General features: G+C 44.3%; 1 long non-coding RNA gene across 1 annotated transcript; it reads right to left on the bottom strand.

Annotated features, from left to right (window-relative positions):
- Window positions 1–6,645: 6,645 nt before the first annotated feature.
- On the bottom strand, window positions 6,646–13,292 carry LOC103182276. Its single transcript, XR_488301.2, has 4 exons — window positions 13,091–13,292; window positions 11,259–11,344; window positions 9,254–9,377; window positions 6,646–8,383 (listed from the first exon to the last, which is right to left on the bottom strand). It is a non-coding gene; the product is annotated as an uncharacterized LOC103182276 (long non-coding RNA).
- Between the last annotated feature and the right edge of the window lie 2,778 nt (window positions 13,293–16,070).

A 16,070-nucleotide genomic window follows, 5' to 3' on the forward strand; every position in this document is an offset into this window, starting at 1 on the left:
CACCGCGTACCTACGCGCTTGCGTCATCCACCCCACGCCATCCGCCACTAGCTGTTCGCGACATGGCACGTAGGCGGGGCCCGGCCAAGGGGGGACCCCGACTGCCCGATTGGGCGGCTTTCACGCCCAATTTGGGCGGGTTTTGGTGATCCTGTGCTGGCGCGTGAAATGGCTTTGCCTAATATTTTTTAAGGGGCAAAAAAAATTTTTTTTCCCCTTCTCTTGTGAAGAAAGACCTTTCCCGACACATTTTCAAAAGCACTAAACCTAAATCAGCCACTGCGCTACCCGCGTAACAGTAATAATCCTTGCATTTGATATAGCGCCTTATCAGGTCTTCGAGAGTCTCAAATATATTATATATATTTTTGGCATTGCATACTATTGGGTTCCTTTTGGGCCCTATGTGTATTTTAATTTCTGGCAACCTTTGCACACAGCGCTGGGGCATTGACACAGCTGCAAGCGGGAACACACTCTCTGACTTATTCCTTCCTCTGTGCTCCACGTTGACAAAAGTTTGACAGACTCTGAGAGGCAAACAAAATAAAACAACTCATTGCAAATCTTCCACCTCTTTTTTTTCCCCTCTCTCCTGAAAGGATTCAGATTTTCAAACCAACATCCTGCTCAGCACACACTAACAAACAGCAGATAAACTTCCAGAATTAAATTCCTATGTTATTACAAGGCTTCTTGATGTAGTAATCTTTCCACTTTGAACCCAATATTCAGGTTATATGTACAGTAAACTCCAGATAACTCGACCTTGGCTTAACTCATCACTACCACTTGTCATCATAATAATAGTAATAATTCTTGCATTTGATATCGCGTCTTACCAAGTCTTTGAGATGTCTCAAAGCACTTCACAGAATATATTGTAAAGTGGATTGACTGTGTATTTTGTGGGCGAAATGCAATTGCGAACAGCAGTGTCCCACTGTTGTGGATTGAGTGACCACATTTTTTGGGGGGCGATTATTGTTCCTGAAAAATGATCCGCCAATCGACTAACAACCGAGTTCCTTCTTACTGCTCGGTAAACAGAGACATGTGGAGCAAGGAAACTTGCCTAAGATTTCGCCCTGTCCGGGAATTGAACCTGGGTCCTCTCGCTTGTGAGGCGAGAGGGCTAATCATGCTATCAATATCCCAGCAGCATTTATGTATTTAATATTTAATAAATCGCCTAACTCGCCACTATGGATAACTCATTACTGAATCCTTCCTTTTCTCATGGCGTGACGAGTTATCAAATGTTTACTGTATCATAATAATAATCCTTACATTTGGTAAAGCACCTTTCACATCAAGGACATCTCAAAGCGCTTCATAAAGTTGTAGTGAATGTGTATTTTGTAGGTGAAACGCTGCAGCAAATTGTGCACAGCAATGTCCCACAAACAGCCATGAAGAGAGTGACCGATTTTATTTGGGGGATTGTTGTCCAGGCCAATAATAATAATACTTGCATTTGCCTTTCACATCAGGATGACGTCTCAAAGTGCTCTGGAATAATGGATCTTTAACGTCCACCTGAACTGGTATAAACGGACCTTGGTTTGATGTCTCATCTGAAGAATACAATACAATAAAAAATTACATTTGTATAGCGCCTTTTACATTGGGAGGGCATCCCAAGAACAGCATCTCCAACAATGCTCCACCAGCGATGCAATGAAGTGTCAGCCTGGACCTTGAGCACAAAGTCCTAATTCATGGCTTGAACCCACAACCTTCTGACTCGGAGGTGAGAGCACTACCAAGTGAGTCAGGCTGGGATAGTGCCCAGGTCCTGGATATCGGAGAGCATAAAGGTGGGAAGGTGAAATCTGGAGTTTCGTGACTTTTGGAAAAGGCATATTAACATTCAGTAACTTGACCGTTTCTAGAACTGTAGTTTCCTCTTGTACCTGGGGCGTCATTCTTGCATTATCTGCCGCCGAGGAAAGATGTTCTGCTTGCATCCATTGGTATAACTGGCTTCCAGTTGTGTACACAAGTATAAAATTGGCAACTTCATTGAATGGTTAACCTGATTTTACGGCACTAGGTCTCTGTTTTAACACGTACTGAGTCCTTTGCATTTTTTGCATTTTAACTTTTGAATGATTCATATGTAAACCTCAGGACAAAGGAATTGACATACGTGTGGGTGGAGGTGATAAGACTTAACCCCTTGATGTCAACTCCTTTTCACCCTTTAGATCATACGTCCAATCCACTCATATTTAACTGAACTTTTCTGACTGTATAATAGGACAAAACAAATATCATAACAATAATAAACCTTGCGTTTGATACAGTGCTTTATCATGTCTTCGAGATGTCTCTAAGTGCTTCACAGAATATACTGTAAAGTGAATTGAGTGTATATTTTGTGGGCGATATGCGGCAGCCAGTTGCGCACAGCAGTGTCTCACAGATTGGGATTGAGTGGATTGAACAACAATTTTTTTTAAAAGGATTATTACCATCAATCAACTAACAATTGGGTTCATACTTACTGCTAGATAAACAGAGGCGTGTGGAGTAAGGAAACTCGCCTAACATTTTGCCTTGCCCGGGACTCGAACCCAGGTCTTTTTGTTTGTGAGGCAAGTGCCCTAACCACTACACTACAGAACTCCAATGTCCAAATATGCAGAATAGTTTAATTTCCCCATAATTGTGGTAGAAAGCTGCAGAAAGAGCAATGTTATGTTTGTCCTCAGCAAGAAGTTAACGAAAACAATTGTGCGTCAGTAGGAATCTTTATTCTGTAGAACATTAACTTCAGGTGCTAATCCAGATTAGTGGTTTGAGGGCAAAATCCGACCAGTTTAGCTGAGTTGTGTTTTTTGTATTCAAAAAAATAAATTGCTTTAAGGTTCACGTGGATGCGCTGAGAGACTTGTACTTTACCTGCTGGCAATTAGCGATCTATTTCCCTTTTTTCTGGCCACCGTTCCCGTTTCTATGACAGTCTTCATTGTGGCGGAATTTGCTGAACACAGACCAGTCTTTGTGTCCTGACTGCTAATTGTGTTCGCACAATGTGAGATGAATATCTGGGATGAAAGGGGCTTAGCTGGGATGAGAGGCTAGAAATCCTGAAGTTATATTGCTTAGAGAAGAAGAGATCAAGAGGTGATTTTAAATATTGATAGGAATTGACAGGTTTGATAGTGGGCGAGTCTTGACTCTGGTAGAGGGTTCTGTTACAAGGGGCAGAACTCAGAACCAAGAAAATTAGAACTGAGACCAGAAGCGTTGCCTTCACACAGAGTGTTGTGAAGATTTGGAATGCTGTGTCCCAGAAACCTGTTGAAGTAAATTCAAGGTGGATGTTTAAAAGAGATTGGCAGAACTTGGGTGATCGCGGTATTAAATCCATCTAGAACAGAGTATATATCTAGACCGGATTTCTATCTCGACCGGGTTCCTACCTAGAAAGGGGATTCTATCGAGAATGGAGTATCTCTTTTTAAAGCTCAGTTTAACATCTCATCCCAAGGATGTCAGTGTCAGCCTGACGTGTCAACCTAGGCCCTGCATGGGACTTGCACCCACAACCTTCTGACTCAGAGACGAGAGTGCTACTGACTGAGAAAAGCCTGAAACTTACTTCCAATAATGATTTTGATTAACAATAGCTTGGGAGCCTTGTTGGAACGGTCTCCTCCCCTTTTCCCCGGTTCAGCCTCAAACTCCGCTATTGTTAAACGCTGTGGGATGTGAAGGGCACGATATAAATGCAAATTGTTGTTGTTGTTGTTGTGCATAGTTGAATGTTGTTTCTAAGGCCTCACACACTGTACCAATCCCAATATCGGGCCCCGCCAAACATTGCCTCATTGGTAACTGAGAGCGAGTGAAGGTTAGATACTGGGTATAAGCATCAGCCTCCAGCTGTTTGAGAGAGATTAGCACATGCGAAGCCACTCCAACACTGTCCGCTACAGTACACAAGGATATTGAATTTGAATTCACGTCAATATTCGTGCAGTTAATAAATACAGCAGGTTTGGCCAGTGAGTGCATGTGTGGTAGCAGTGGGCAGCAACACAGCTTCATTACGGTTTATAATAAATATAATAATCCTTGCGTTTGATATAACAACAACCACAACCACAGCAACAACTTGCACTTATATAGCGCCCTCCACGCAGGGTAGCGTCTCAGAGCGCTTAACAGTAGCGGAGCCTGACTCCGAGCCGGGGCGAAGGGAGAGGTGGCCGTAAGCACAGTCGAACAGCAAAGTTTTCAGGCGGGACTTGAAAGAGGGGAGAGAGGAGGCAAGGTAGAGCAATTGAGGGAGAGTGCTCCAGAGTTTTGGGGCATAATGGCTGAAAGCACAACCTCCGACGGTAGGGCGGAGAGTGCGAGGGACGAGCAGGAGGCCGGTGCCAGTTGAGTGGAGGCGCTGGGTGGTGGAGTGGGGTGTGAGGAGGTTGGAGAGGTAGAGAGGTGGCAGGGAGTGAATGGATTTGAACACAAGAGTGAGGATCTTGAAGTCGATCCATTCGGTGATGGGGAGCCAGTGGAGCCTGGGCCAGAATAGGTGAAATGTGGGTACAGACATTGATCTGGGTCAGTATGCAGGCAACAGAGTTTTGAATGAGCTGGATCTTGTGAATTGCGGAGCTGGGGAGACCAGTGAGAAGTGCGTTGGAGTAATCCAAGCGGGAGGTGACAAACACATGCACGAGGGTTTCAGCTGCATTTGGGGTTTAAAGTACGGTCGGAGGCGTGGGGCGGATGTGGAAGAAAGCGGTCCTGGTCAGGGATTGGACGTGGAGGGGAAAAGACAGTTGGGGGTTGAACCGGGCGCCTAGGTTGCGCACTGGTTCGATGAGTCTGAGGGAGAGCTCAGGGAGGTTGAGGAGTTTAGATCCACAGGAGTGAAGACAATGACGGAAGCTTCCGTCTTGTCCACATTCAGCTGCAGAAAGTTTGCACTCATCAAGGCCTTGATGTCTGTCAGGCCAGCTGAGAGAACATCGGTGGACCTGGAGTTGGTACTGGAGGAGGCAAAGTACATTTGTGCGTCATCCGCATACATGTGGAAGTTTACCAGATTCCTCCTTTCTGTGCTGAATAGATTCCTGTAGTTTAGTGGTTAGAGCACAAAATATACAGTCAATTCAGCAGCACTCTTGTTTGAGTTAAGATACAATCAATGAACAAAACAGACTGATAACCCACCATCTCGAGGTCGAAGACAATGGACACTTCTGCAATAAGAAGAGGTCAGAGGTAAGGAGCAGCAAGGCCGTAAAGGGTTTTGAAAGCAAGGATGAGGATATTGAACTCTGTACACTGGGGGATGGGGAGACAGTGGAGACAGGCAAAGATGGGGGTGATAGGGTCATGGATGTGGGTGATAGGGTCATGGAGCTTACAAACGAGTCCCATTATAACAAGAGAAACAACTTGCCCTTCAAACACTTAACATAGTAGTTTCGCTCATAAAATACAGTTAATTCACTTTATAGTATATCCTATGAAGCGCTTTGAGATGTAGCCCCCTACACCACCCCTCCCCCATGCTTGGACCCGGACACCTGACTGTTCAGCTCTTTGGGACGTCCTCCCGACGTGAAAAGCGCTCTATAAATGTAATTTTGTTATTTGCTGTTGTTGTAGTGATCACATGATAAGGCACCATATCAAATGCAAGGATTATTATTATTATAGTCAGGTGTCCAAGGGGTGTGACTATTGTCTTGGAGGTGGGGAGGTAAGTGGGGTCTCCTTGGAGCTGAACTGACTCCAAGGTGATATTTTTGGCAATGAAATGTCAGGATCAAGCCAGCCCTCTGTGACGGTTTCTGGTCCAGTTCCTGAGCCAGGTGGGCACAGTATACCAGGGCACTATTGATGAAAGCACAGCCCAGCTTGGCTCATTGGCAGGACCCGGAAAGGCAGACCAGTCACTGGGGTCAGGGAGTCATTCCACTCAGCTCCTGTTAACCCTGCAAAACAAAGTCCTAAAGGGTAGGATGGTCCTCGCTGGACAAGAAGTAGGAAGAGGAGGTGAGAGGAGTGGGGGCTCCACAGGCCAACACTGCATTTCTTACCAACTGGACTCTCTGCTCACTCTGTAGAAAATTCAACGATGTGATCTGTTGCTGATTCACACAGACCAGGAAGGCTGAAGGATTGGCTTTGGTAACTATTAGCGAGATAACTGATCTCAGCTAGGCGAGGGAGAGAGTGTGAAACAAAATAAGTCAGGATTCTCATTCCTGATTGTAGTGTAGTGGTTAGCATGCTCGCCTCGTAAGAGAAGACCCGTGTTCAATTCCTGGGCACGGCGAAATCTTAGGCAAGTTTCCTTACCTAGCAGTAAGTAGGAATCTGGTTGATAAGCAATTGGCAGATTGCTTTCTGGGGGTAATAATCACTTCAATTAATAATAATAATAATTTGGTCACTCAATCCACGACTGTTTGTGGGTCACTGCTGTGCACAATTGGCTGTTGCACTTCGCTCACAAAATATACAGTCAATTCACCTGAAAACAATTTTGAGGGATTATTATGATAAGATCAAATGGGTCAAAAGTCCTTATTCATCCAAACTTCCTCACGATCTTGTGCTAATGTATCACTCCCCCAACACTGTACCTGCCTGGACAGTGAGCCCAAAGTCCAAATGAACAGTATTACAAAACGTAGTCCTTTACACACACTCACACATGACCAGTAACCTAACACAAGGTACATTATAAATACACCACTGGATAATTTTTACATTGCTGATGTTCAGGTGCCTCTCTCGACTTTTGTAACGTTTAGTTGAGTAGTGAAGTTAATAATTCTTCCATTTTAATATAGAGAACATCATCGAGACATAGCACAACAATTGCATTTATACATGGCTTTATGTGGAGGAGGTCAGTGCCCAGAGAGCGCGGACAGGACAGTAAAGCTTTAGTAGATTAAGGAGATAGGGAGCAGCAAGACCATGGAGGGTTTTGAAAGCAAGGACGAGGATCTTAAACTTGATCCTCTGGGGGTTGAGGAGCCATTGGAGCCCAACGAGGATAGCGATGAACGGCTCCTGGAGCTTAGTGCGGGAGTGGACATGAGCTGCAGAGTTCTGAATAATCTGGAAACTTGTGGAGGGAAAAGTTGGGAAGTCCAGCAAGCAGAGAGTTGGCGCAGTCAAGCCTAGACTTAATGAAAGCATGGATGAGGATCTTGGCGGCCTGAGGGGAGAGATAGTGGCGGAGGCAGACAATGTTGCGGAGGTGAGGAAAGGCAGAACTGGTCATGCACGGATACAGGGTTCAAAAGGCAGTTTAGTTGAGTCGAACAAGGCACCAAGGGTTCCCGTACTGGCTCGGTGAGGTGTAGAGTGCATCATGAACAGTGATGCTGTCAGCGCCTGAGGTTGAGGAGCCGATAGGAGCCTGAGTAATCAGGTCCTTGCCTGAGTTCCTCAGCTCCTTGTGATGCAGAACGTGTTCCGTCCTATCATAGCTATGTCTCTTATCGAGCACAGAAACAGCCCGGAGCCGAGGAGATAAAGAGACAAGTGCAGAAGCTGCAGGCAGACGGGAGGGAGGGGCTCACCTCAAGTGTTATATCTTTCAGCTGCAGAATTCCAGCCGTGAAGGGGAGGTGCAGCGATAGCAGAATTGTGCCCCCACCCAACCTCGTACTCCCAACACCCCTACCACTCAGACTCTCACTGGCCCCCTATCAAGCCCCCCGTCTCTCACTCTCTTTGCCCCCACCCAGACTATCACTCCCGGGTCTCTCATTTTTTCCTGCTCTCTCTCTCCGCGCCGCCCCCCCCTCTCTCTACCCTAGTCCACGTTGAGGACACTGAACTCAGTCTAGGCTCCCGTACAGTGCTTGGGGCAGTGTTGCATTATCAGAGGTGCCGTCCTTCAGATGAGACGTTAAGAGACCCCAAGGCACTATTGAAAAAGAGAAGGGAGTTTCTCTCTTTCATTGTCCTGGCTATAATCCCCCAAAATAAAATTGATCATTGATTTCATGGCTCTTTGTGGAACATTGCTGTGCATAAATCAGCTTTTGGGTTGACCCACAAAATACACAGTCACTACACATTACAGTAAAATTCTGTGAACCACTTGGGAGACATCTCGGCAATGTAATAAAGCGCGATATCAAATACAAGAATTATTATAAAAACATACTGCTCCTTTAAAAGATTGAGCACGAGCACAGGGTTCACTATCGTCTCAGGTTATAGTCAGGAATCCCTATAGGAAAGCTTTCATGTTCTTGTGGGATACTATGGCAGAACATCCAATAATATAGTTGCTTCAGTTGGTTAGATTTCAATGTTGTGCACAGATTGCTCTCTGGTTGTTTTGCTGGTTTCCCATTCCTCAACAGCGCTTGGGGTGCTCAACTCGAATCTGTGGAAATTAGAGAACAAGTATAGACTTAACTCAGTGTCTCGTCAAAAACATCTTCCTTCGACCCATCTGTTCTCATCCCTCCAGAACATCCCACTCCAAACCATCTCCATTCCCCCCACTCAAGGTGACTCCCAGATTTACTTAACTGAGGCCACGCCCAGGCTTATACCAATACTGCTCCAAACCCAAACAACAACAACTTGCATTTATATAGCACACCTCACACAGGGAAGTGTCTGAGAGCATTAGACAGTGGCGGAGCCTGATGCTGAGCCAAGCGATGGTGACAGTGGATGAGGGGGGGAAACAGACCGTAGGCACAATCAAAGAGGAAGGTCTTCAGGCATGGCCTGAAGATGGGGGCAAGACGGAGGAATAGATAGAGCGTTCCAGAGTTTTGGGGCGTAGTGTGGCTGATGATGGTGGAAGGGAGAAAATGAGAGACAAGCTGGAGGCTGGAGCTAGTCATGCAAAGGCAACGGGTAGTGGAGTGGGGAGTAAGCAAGTCAGAGAGGTAGGGAGGTCCCAGGGCATGAAGGGATTTGAAGACGAGTGTGAGGATCTTGAAATCAATCTGTTTGGTGTTATGGAGCTGGTGGAGCCTTGTGAGGACTGGTGTGATGGGGGTATGGAGTTTACTGTGGGTGAGTATGTGGACGGCGGAGTTGTGGATTAACTGGATTTGGTGTCGAAGCAGAACGTGATGAGATGCCCTTGAATGCATCTCCTCATCCCTGGGTCTTTATGGTATATTGCAGCAACCTCACCAACATTAGCTAACATTAAGTCTGTATAGCTCTGAACCACAGCAAGCAGTGCATTGAGCACCACTGAGATGCAAAGGTAAATTACTTCAATCGCACATACCCTTCTCAAAAATATCCATGACAGTGGGACCAGGAAGAAGGAGTGTGCTCCACTTTGGCGCTTCTATTATATCGAGCAGAGATGATAACTCAGTGTCCAGATAATTGACTGTTTCTTCTACGTTCTGTGAGGGAAACAAAGTTCTAATAAATACTATAATTAATAATACTTGCATTTGATATAGCACCTTTCATGCCCTGGAGTTTCACAAGCAATCCTGTAAAGTGCAGTGACTGTGTATTTTGAAGGTGAACACGGCAGCCAATTTGCACACAGAAACATTCCACAAACAGCCATGGAGTGAGTGACCAATCTTATTTGAGGGATTGTTGACCAGGACACTGGGAGAGAGAAACTCTCTTCTCTTTTTTAATAGTGCCATGGGATCTTTAGTATCCACCTGAACTGGCAGACGGAATCTCTGTTCAACATCTCATCCAAAGGATGCACCTCCGACAATAAGGTATCCCCTAGCATTGCACTGGAGTGTTATCAAAGACCAAATGAGCTCAAAGTCCCAATCCAGCACTGGCGAAGAGGCACATTGTTTTTGTTGATTGGAAGCAACACCATAGAAGGGGATTTATGTATTGGTTTAAGGTTCTCTGAGCAAACTCTGGAATTGGAGAGGGAGGAGTGGGATCTAGTAAATTGCAACTGAAAATACCTCTCGCGATGGCTCAACAGGTTTATCCACAGATTAATGAGTTTTACAGACCGGAAAGGTCCAGAGTTCAATCGTGGTCTGAATTAGCTAATCTCTTCTGTGCACCACTCTGGTCACTGTGGCTCAGTGTTCCTGAGTTTTGGAAATTAAACATCAGCCAAGTGATCGTTATCCAGTCACGTATAAAGACATCACATGAGGGCAGGTTAGCCCCAGACGTGATACATTAAAGGCTGTATAAATTGTATAATCGTGTAAGTCATACATCGGTCCAAGTCCCCTTCAAGAGTTTATATTCTCTGTAAATTTGACATAACTCATACTTTTCGCAAGTCATATTAAATGCATGGTCCGACTGATGCAAGGTTTACTGTAATAACATATAATAATAATCCAATTGCACACAGCAGCGTCCCACAAACAGTTGTGGATTGAGTGACCATATTTTTATTAAGGGATTATTAGCTCAGAAAGCGATCCGCTAATCGACTAACAACTGGGTTCCTACTTACGGCTACTGTGGAGTAAGGAAACTTGCCTAAGGTTTCGCCCCACCCGGGAGTTGAACCCGGGTCCTCTAGTTTGCGAGGTGAGCGTGCTAACCATTATACTACGGGACAATTGAAGACAACACTTAATTTGCCTATCACTGTCAACTTTCACTGACAATGGACAATATTTAATGAGGAAGCAGGATTATTGTCAGCATGTGCTGCTATGGCCAGGCTTAATCAGCCCTACATTGGGGACTTTGAGCTCACAATCTAGGTCAGGGGTCTCTCAACGGTCGATCGCTGCTTGGTGTCATCTCCCACAGGCTCAATAAAATAAGGGGAAGGTGCGATATTAACCACAGTTTAAACAACAGTTTATTATTCTTATACGGTTTCATTTTTCAATTGGACTCAATAATGCCACAGTTCTATCACTCCTTCCTCTTGCCTTTTTGATCATGCACGACAGTGCCAACTGGTACAGGGTCCTTTGGAATGGATGATAAACCAACGTCCTGTTTTCCTGTTCAGGTGGATGTTAAGTATTCTGTGGCACTATTTGAAAAGAGCAGGGAGTTTCCTAGCCAACAATCTTCCAGTTAAATTGCTCATGCACCTCCTGTCTGTTTGTGGGACATTGCTGTGCATAAATTGGCTACTGCATTCACTTACAAAATACACATTATAGTAATTTGAGCCTATATTAAATGCAAACATTATTATTATCATCAACAAACATACAACAACTTGCATTTGTATAGCGTCCTTCATGTAGGGGAATGTCTCAGTTACCGTTCATCAATGCCCATTAACGGGACACGGGTTAGATATTGGTTCCTGTTACCTTTTCTACATGGTCCATACGCTTGTGAAGGGCTTTGTGGTGTTCACACCAGACACTGTTTGATGCATTCCCATGAGGAGCTGTTCCTGTAAAAACAGTTTTATTAGAGGGGAGGAGCGCTACATTGTCAGAGGTGCCATTCTTTGGATGAAACGTTAAGCCAAGGTCCCGTCTTGCCTGTTCAGGTGGACGTTAAAGATCCTATGGCACTATTGAAAAGAGATGGGAGTTTCTCTATCTCTTATTTCTGGCCAATAAGATGTCTCGAAGACGTGATAAGACGCTATATCAAATGCAATTATTATTATTGTGATTATTGTGATCACCCCAAGGCTGTTTGTTGGACATTGCTGTGTACAAATTGGCTGCCACTTTTGCTTACAAAATATACAGTCACTACACTTCACAGCGAATCCCTTGAAGCGCTTCCAGACATCCTTCCAGCATAAACGTGCTTCATCAAATGCAAGGCCTGTTTTATTGTTTTATTATTTATTACATTGAACAGGATAAATCTTCAGGCTTTGTGCTATGCACCATTGTGACCACTAGAGGGCCACCTCTGCCACATGATGGCACTGTTAACAGAGCGATGAGGAGGTCATTGATGAGAGATCACTCAACTGGACTAACTTGGTGACACTTCCACTACTTACCCAGGACTGACCGACGGAAACACAGCACAAAGATAACAATAATAATCCTTGCATTTGATATAGCGTCTTATCGTGTTATCGAGATGTCTCAAAGCGCTTCACAGGATATACTGTAAAGTGGAGTGACTGTGTATTTTGTGAGCAAAATGGGGCAGCCAGTTTTGTGCACAGCAATGTCCCACAACAGTTGTGAATTGAGTGACCAATTTTATTTCGTTGGCAGCTGTTGGCCAGGGCACCGGCCTCGGCAATACCTTAGGCAGGTTTCCTTACTCCACAAACCTCTGTTCACTTATCAGTAAGTAGGAATCCGGTTGTTAGTCGATTGGCAGATGCTTTCCAGGGGTCCAAATGAAAAAATTTGGTCACTCAAACCACGACTGTTTGTGGGACACTGTTATTTGCATTTGGCTGTGGTATTTTGCGCACAAATACACAGTCAATTCACTTTAGAGTATATTGTGTGCAGCGCTTTGAGACATCTCAACTATGTGCTTTGGGACGTCCTCCCGACGTGAAAGGCGCTCTATAAATGTAATTTTGTTGTTGTTGTTGGTTATCAAATGTATCTCGTCAACCCGCCCCCCCCACTCCCTCCCTCCCTCTCTCTAGCTAAATCCACAGTTTTAAAAAGAACAGAATCGTTCTACAAAAACTAAGTTAGGAAAGAGAAGTCAAACAAGGAGGCTGAAGGGTACAAGAGTCTGGAATAGACTATGTGTTAAATGAATAAATTTTGATCCTCGGGAATTGTATAATATTTATAATAATAATTTTTGCATTTGACGTAGCGCCTAAATCACATCGTTGACATGTCTCAAAGCGCTTCACAGAATACACTGTAAAGTGAATTGACTGTATATTTTGTAGTTAAAACACAGCAGCCCATTGCACACAGCAATGTCCCGCAAACATTGAGTGACCATATAAATTTTTTTGAAGGGATTATTACCCCTAGAAAGGCATCCATCAATCACCGAACAACCAGGTTTCTACCTACTGCTAGGTAAACAGTGGTGTGTGGAGTAAAGAAACTTGCTCAAGATTTCGCCTTGCCTGGAAATTGGACCTGGGTCCTCTCACTTGCGAGGCGAGCGGTCTCACCACTACACTAAAGGACTCCACATCAATATCTCGAGGAAACATGCAGCATAGGTGTCCCACCCTCTTACCTACCTGCTGGAGTCACTCCCAAGAGCAAGAGAACCGCAAATAGAACAAAAGTTTGTTGCATCGTTGGAGAAAAAGTTACAATCCTACTTTTCCTTCTGGTTTCAGCAATTGCAGTATTGCACAATGGAAATGAAATGCCAGGGGGGAGAGGGAGGTGTTAAAGCTGGAAACAGCCAACACTGCGTTTCAATCTGAATGAGTGATCACATTCACTGTGTTAACCACTCCCAGGCCAGCTGCAGGCATTCAACTCTCTTGTGTTTAAGCTCCATTAAACAACCCAGTTTAACAGTGCTGGAAAACATGCTTTCCTAGTGCGATATAATTTGCTCACAGAATAACACATGTGTTAATACCGGGGTCCAATTTACATTATAACAATAATAATAATCCTTGTATTTGATATAAAGCATTATCACGTCGATGAGATGTTTCAAAGCACTTCACAGAATACATTGTAAAGTGGATTGACTAATAGCTTTCCTGTTAGTGGGGGTTGCTGATTTGCTCAGCGTAAAAGCTTTGTGAATCTTTAATGCAAGGTGCGCTTGAACGAGTTAAGTTTGGCGTAAGGCTCAAATCCCATTAACTGATTGATGGGCACGGCTCAGAGCGGATGAGCACTGTTACATCACAAGATGCCTTTTGTGGGTCCCGAGTATTATCCTGCCTTTCACAGTTTACTATATGCATTACTCCGCAAATAGAAGTTTTATTTTGTCAGCCGGTATCTGACAGTGCCGAAACCCATCTTCGTGCTTACGCTCAAGAGTGTGGAGCCGAGCGAGGGGAGAGGCGATTGCCGGAGAGTTTATGTTTTACATAAAAATAAAAAATAATAATTTAGACGCTCAATCCACGACTGTTCGTGGGACACTCCTGTGCGCAATTAGCTGCCATATTTCGCCCACAAAATATATAGTCAGTATATTCTGTGAAGCACTTTGATACGTCTCAACGACACGATAAGGCGCTATAACAAATGAAAGGATTATTATTATTAACAATCTTCAAACCAAACTGAGAATTCCATGCGTCCAACCTAAACATGGAAATCCCAGAGATAGACTGTTGGAATGGAATGTGCACTCTCTCCCTGGAGGGACGCAGTCTGCTTAACTAATTCCAGAGAGCATTAGGCACAACTTGGCAAGATAATAATAATGACAATAATAATAATTATTATAAATTATTATTCATTATTATTATCATTATTATTATAATTATTATTATAGTTATTATAATTATTATTATTATACTTATTATACTTATTATAATTATTATTAATTATTAATAATAATAATCCTTGCATTTGCGCCTTGTCACATTGTTGAGACTTCTCAAATGCTTGACGTGATATTCTGTAGAGGGTAGTAACTGTATTTTGTGGGCGAAACGCAGCAATCAGTTTGCGCACAGCAATGTCCTACAACCAGCCATGGAGTGAGTGGCCAATTTTATTCGGGGGAATGTTGGCCAGGACACCGACGGAGAGAAACTCTCTTCTCTTTTTGAATAGTGCCATGGGAACAGGCAGATAGAATATCAGCTTAACGTCACAATGTTTAATGTTTAAATTCTATGAGTGTGTGTGTGAGAGAGAGATAAAGAGACTGTGTGTGTGCGAGATAATGTTTACTGTTAAATCTAAAAAATGAGTGAGTGAGTGAGTGAATGAGTGAGTGAGTGAATGAGTGATTCAGATATAAAGAGCAAGGGAACAGATTGCAAGCGATATCAATCCTGCCCATATCAAATGCAAGGGTTATTATTATTATTATCTGCTCGCAAACATAAATGATTCTCACCCCACCCCTCCCTAAACAGGCCACTGCAACAACAACATACACTCAGCGCCTTTGACATCCCAGGACGTCTCGGAGCTGATTCGGTGCCTGAGTGGGAGTGGAGGGAGCTGAGGAAGGAGACAAAGGGGAGAGGTATCCAAAAGTGGAGTCGAAAAGAATGACCTTAAGGCTAGCTTTAAAGGTGTGCAGAGGGGCCCGAACTGGAGGGGCTCCAGGATGGAGTTCCAGCGAGCAGGGCCAGAATGGCTGAAAGTTCATCCTCTAGTGGCGGGGTGGACGGGCGGGAAATATGAAACAGGACATTGTTCACTGAGCGGAGGGAACCCCTTACACCACTGCCCTTGCACCACAACCCCTTACACCATAGCCCCTTAAGGGACATACACACTCACTGTCCCTTACACCATAGCCCTTTACACCACTCTCCATACACCACTGTGCCCCTTACACCACTGTGTCCCTTACACCATAGTCCTTTACACCATTCTCCATACACCACAGCCCCTTACACCACTGTGCCCCTTATACCACAGCCCCTTACACCATTGTCCCTTACACTACTACTTACTGCTAGGTAAACAGAGGTGTGTAGAGTAAGGAAACTTTCTTAAGGCTTCACCCCATCCGGGAATCGAACCCTGGTCCTCTTGCTTGCGAGGCAAGTGCTCTAACCACTACTCTATGGGTCTTCATGAAGAAACTTCTGAATTTACTTCATTTCATCAGGATCTGGGGAACATGGAGCTATTCATGGAGATGGAAATACAGCAGTCAAAGCTTAAATGTACCAAGCATCAGCCAAGCTTTAATCCATAAGATCAGAAACAAAAGGTTTCTTGTGAGGAACCCAAGGGTCAAGGTAAATTTAGCAAGTGAATGGAACATTGTGAGAAGCTCTCAATTTACATGGACTGTAATGACAGGAGTTTAGCTTGTTAAGACCTGATACTCTGACCCTGGTACTCTAAGCGGATTGAGTAATCACACACACTGGCTCAGCACAAATGGAGCTTCACAGAAATCCTCACTGCACAAGAAATGTTAAAGGAAATGGTGGGAAGGCAGGAAAGAGGGCAATAGTATGCAGTACTCTGGGGTGTAACAAGCCTGATGGGCCAAATGTCTTTCTCCCGTTTCTTAATTCCTCAAAGAATCTTCAACCTTGTTCTCCTCTG

Source organism: Callorhinchus milii, unplaced genomic scaffold (assembly GCF_018977255.1).
Source record: "Callorhinchus milii isolate IMCB2004 unplaced genomic scaffold, IMCB_Cmil_1.0 Scaffold7, whole genome shotgun sequence".
Lineage (NCBI taxonomy): Eukaryota > Metazoa > Chordata > Chondrichthyes > Chimaeriformes > Callorhinchidae > Callorhinchus > Callorhinchus milii.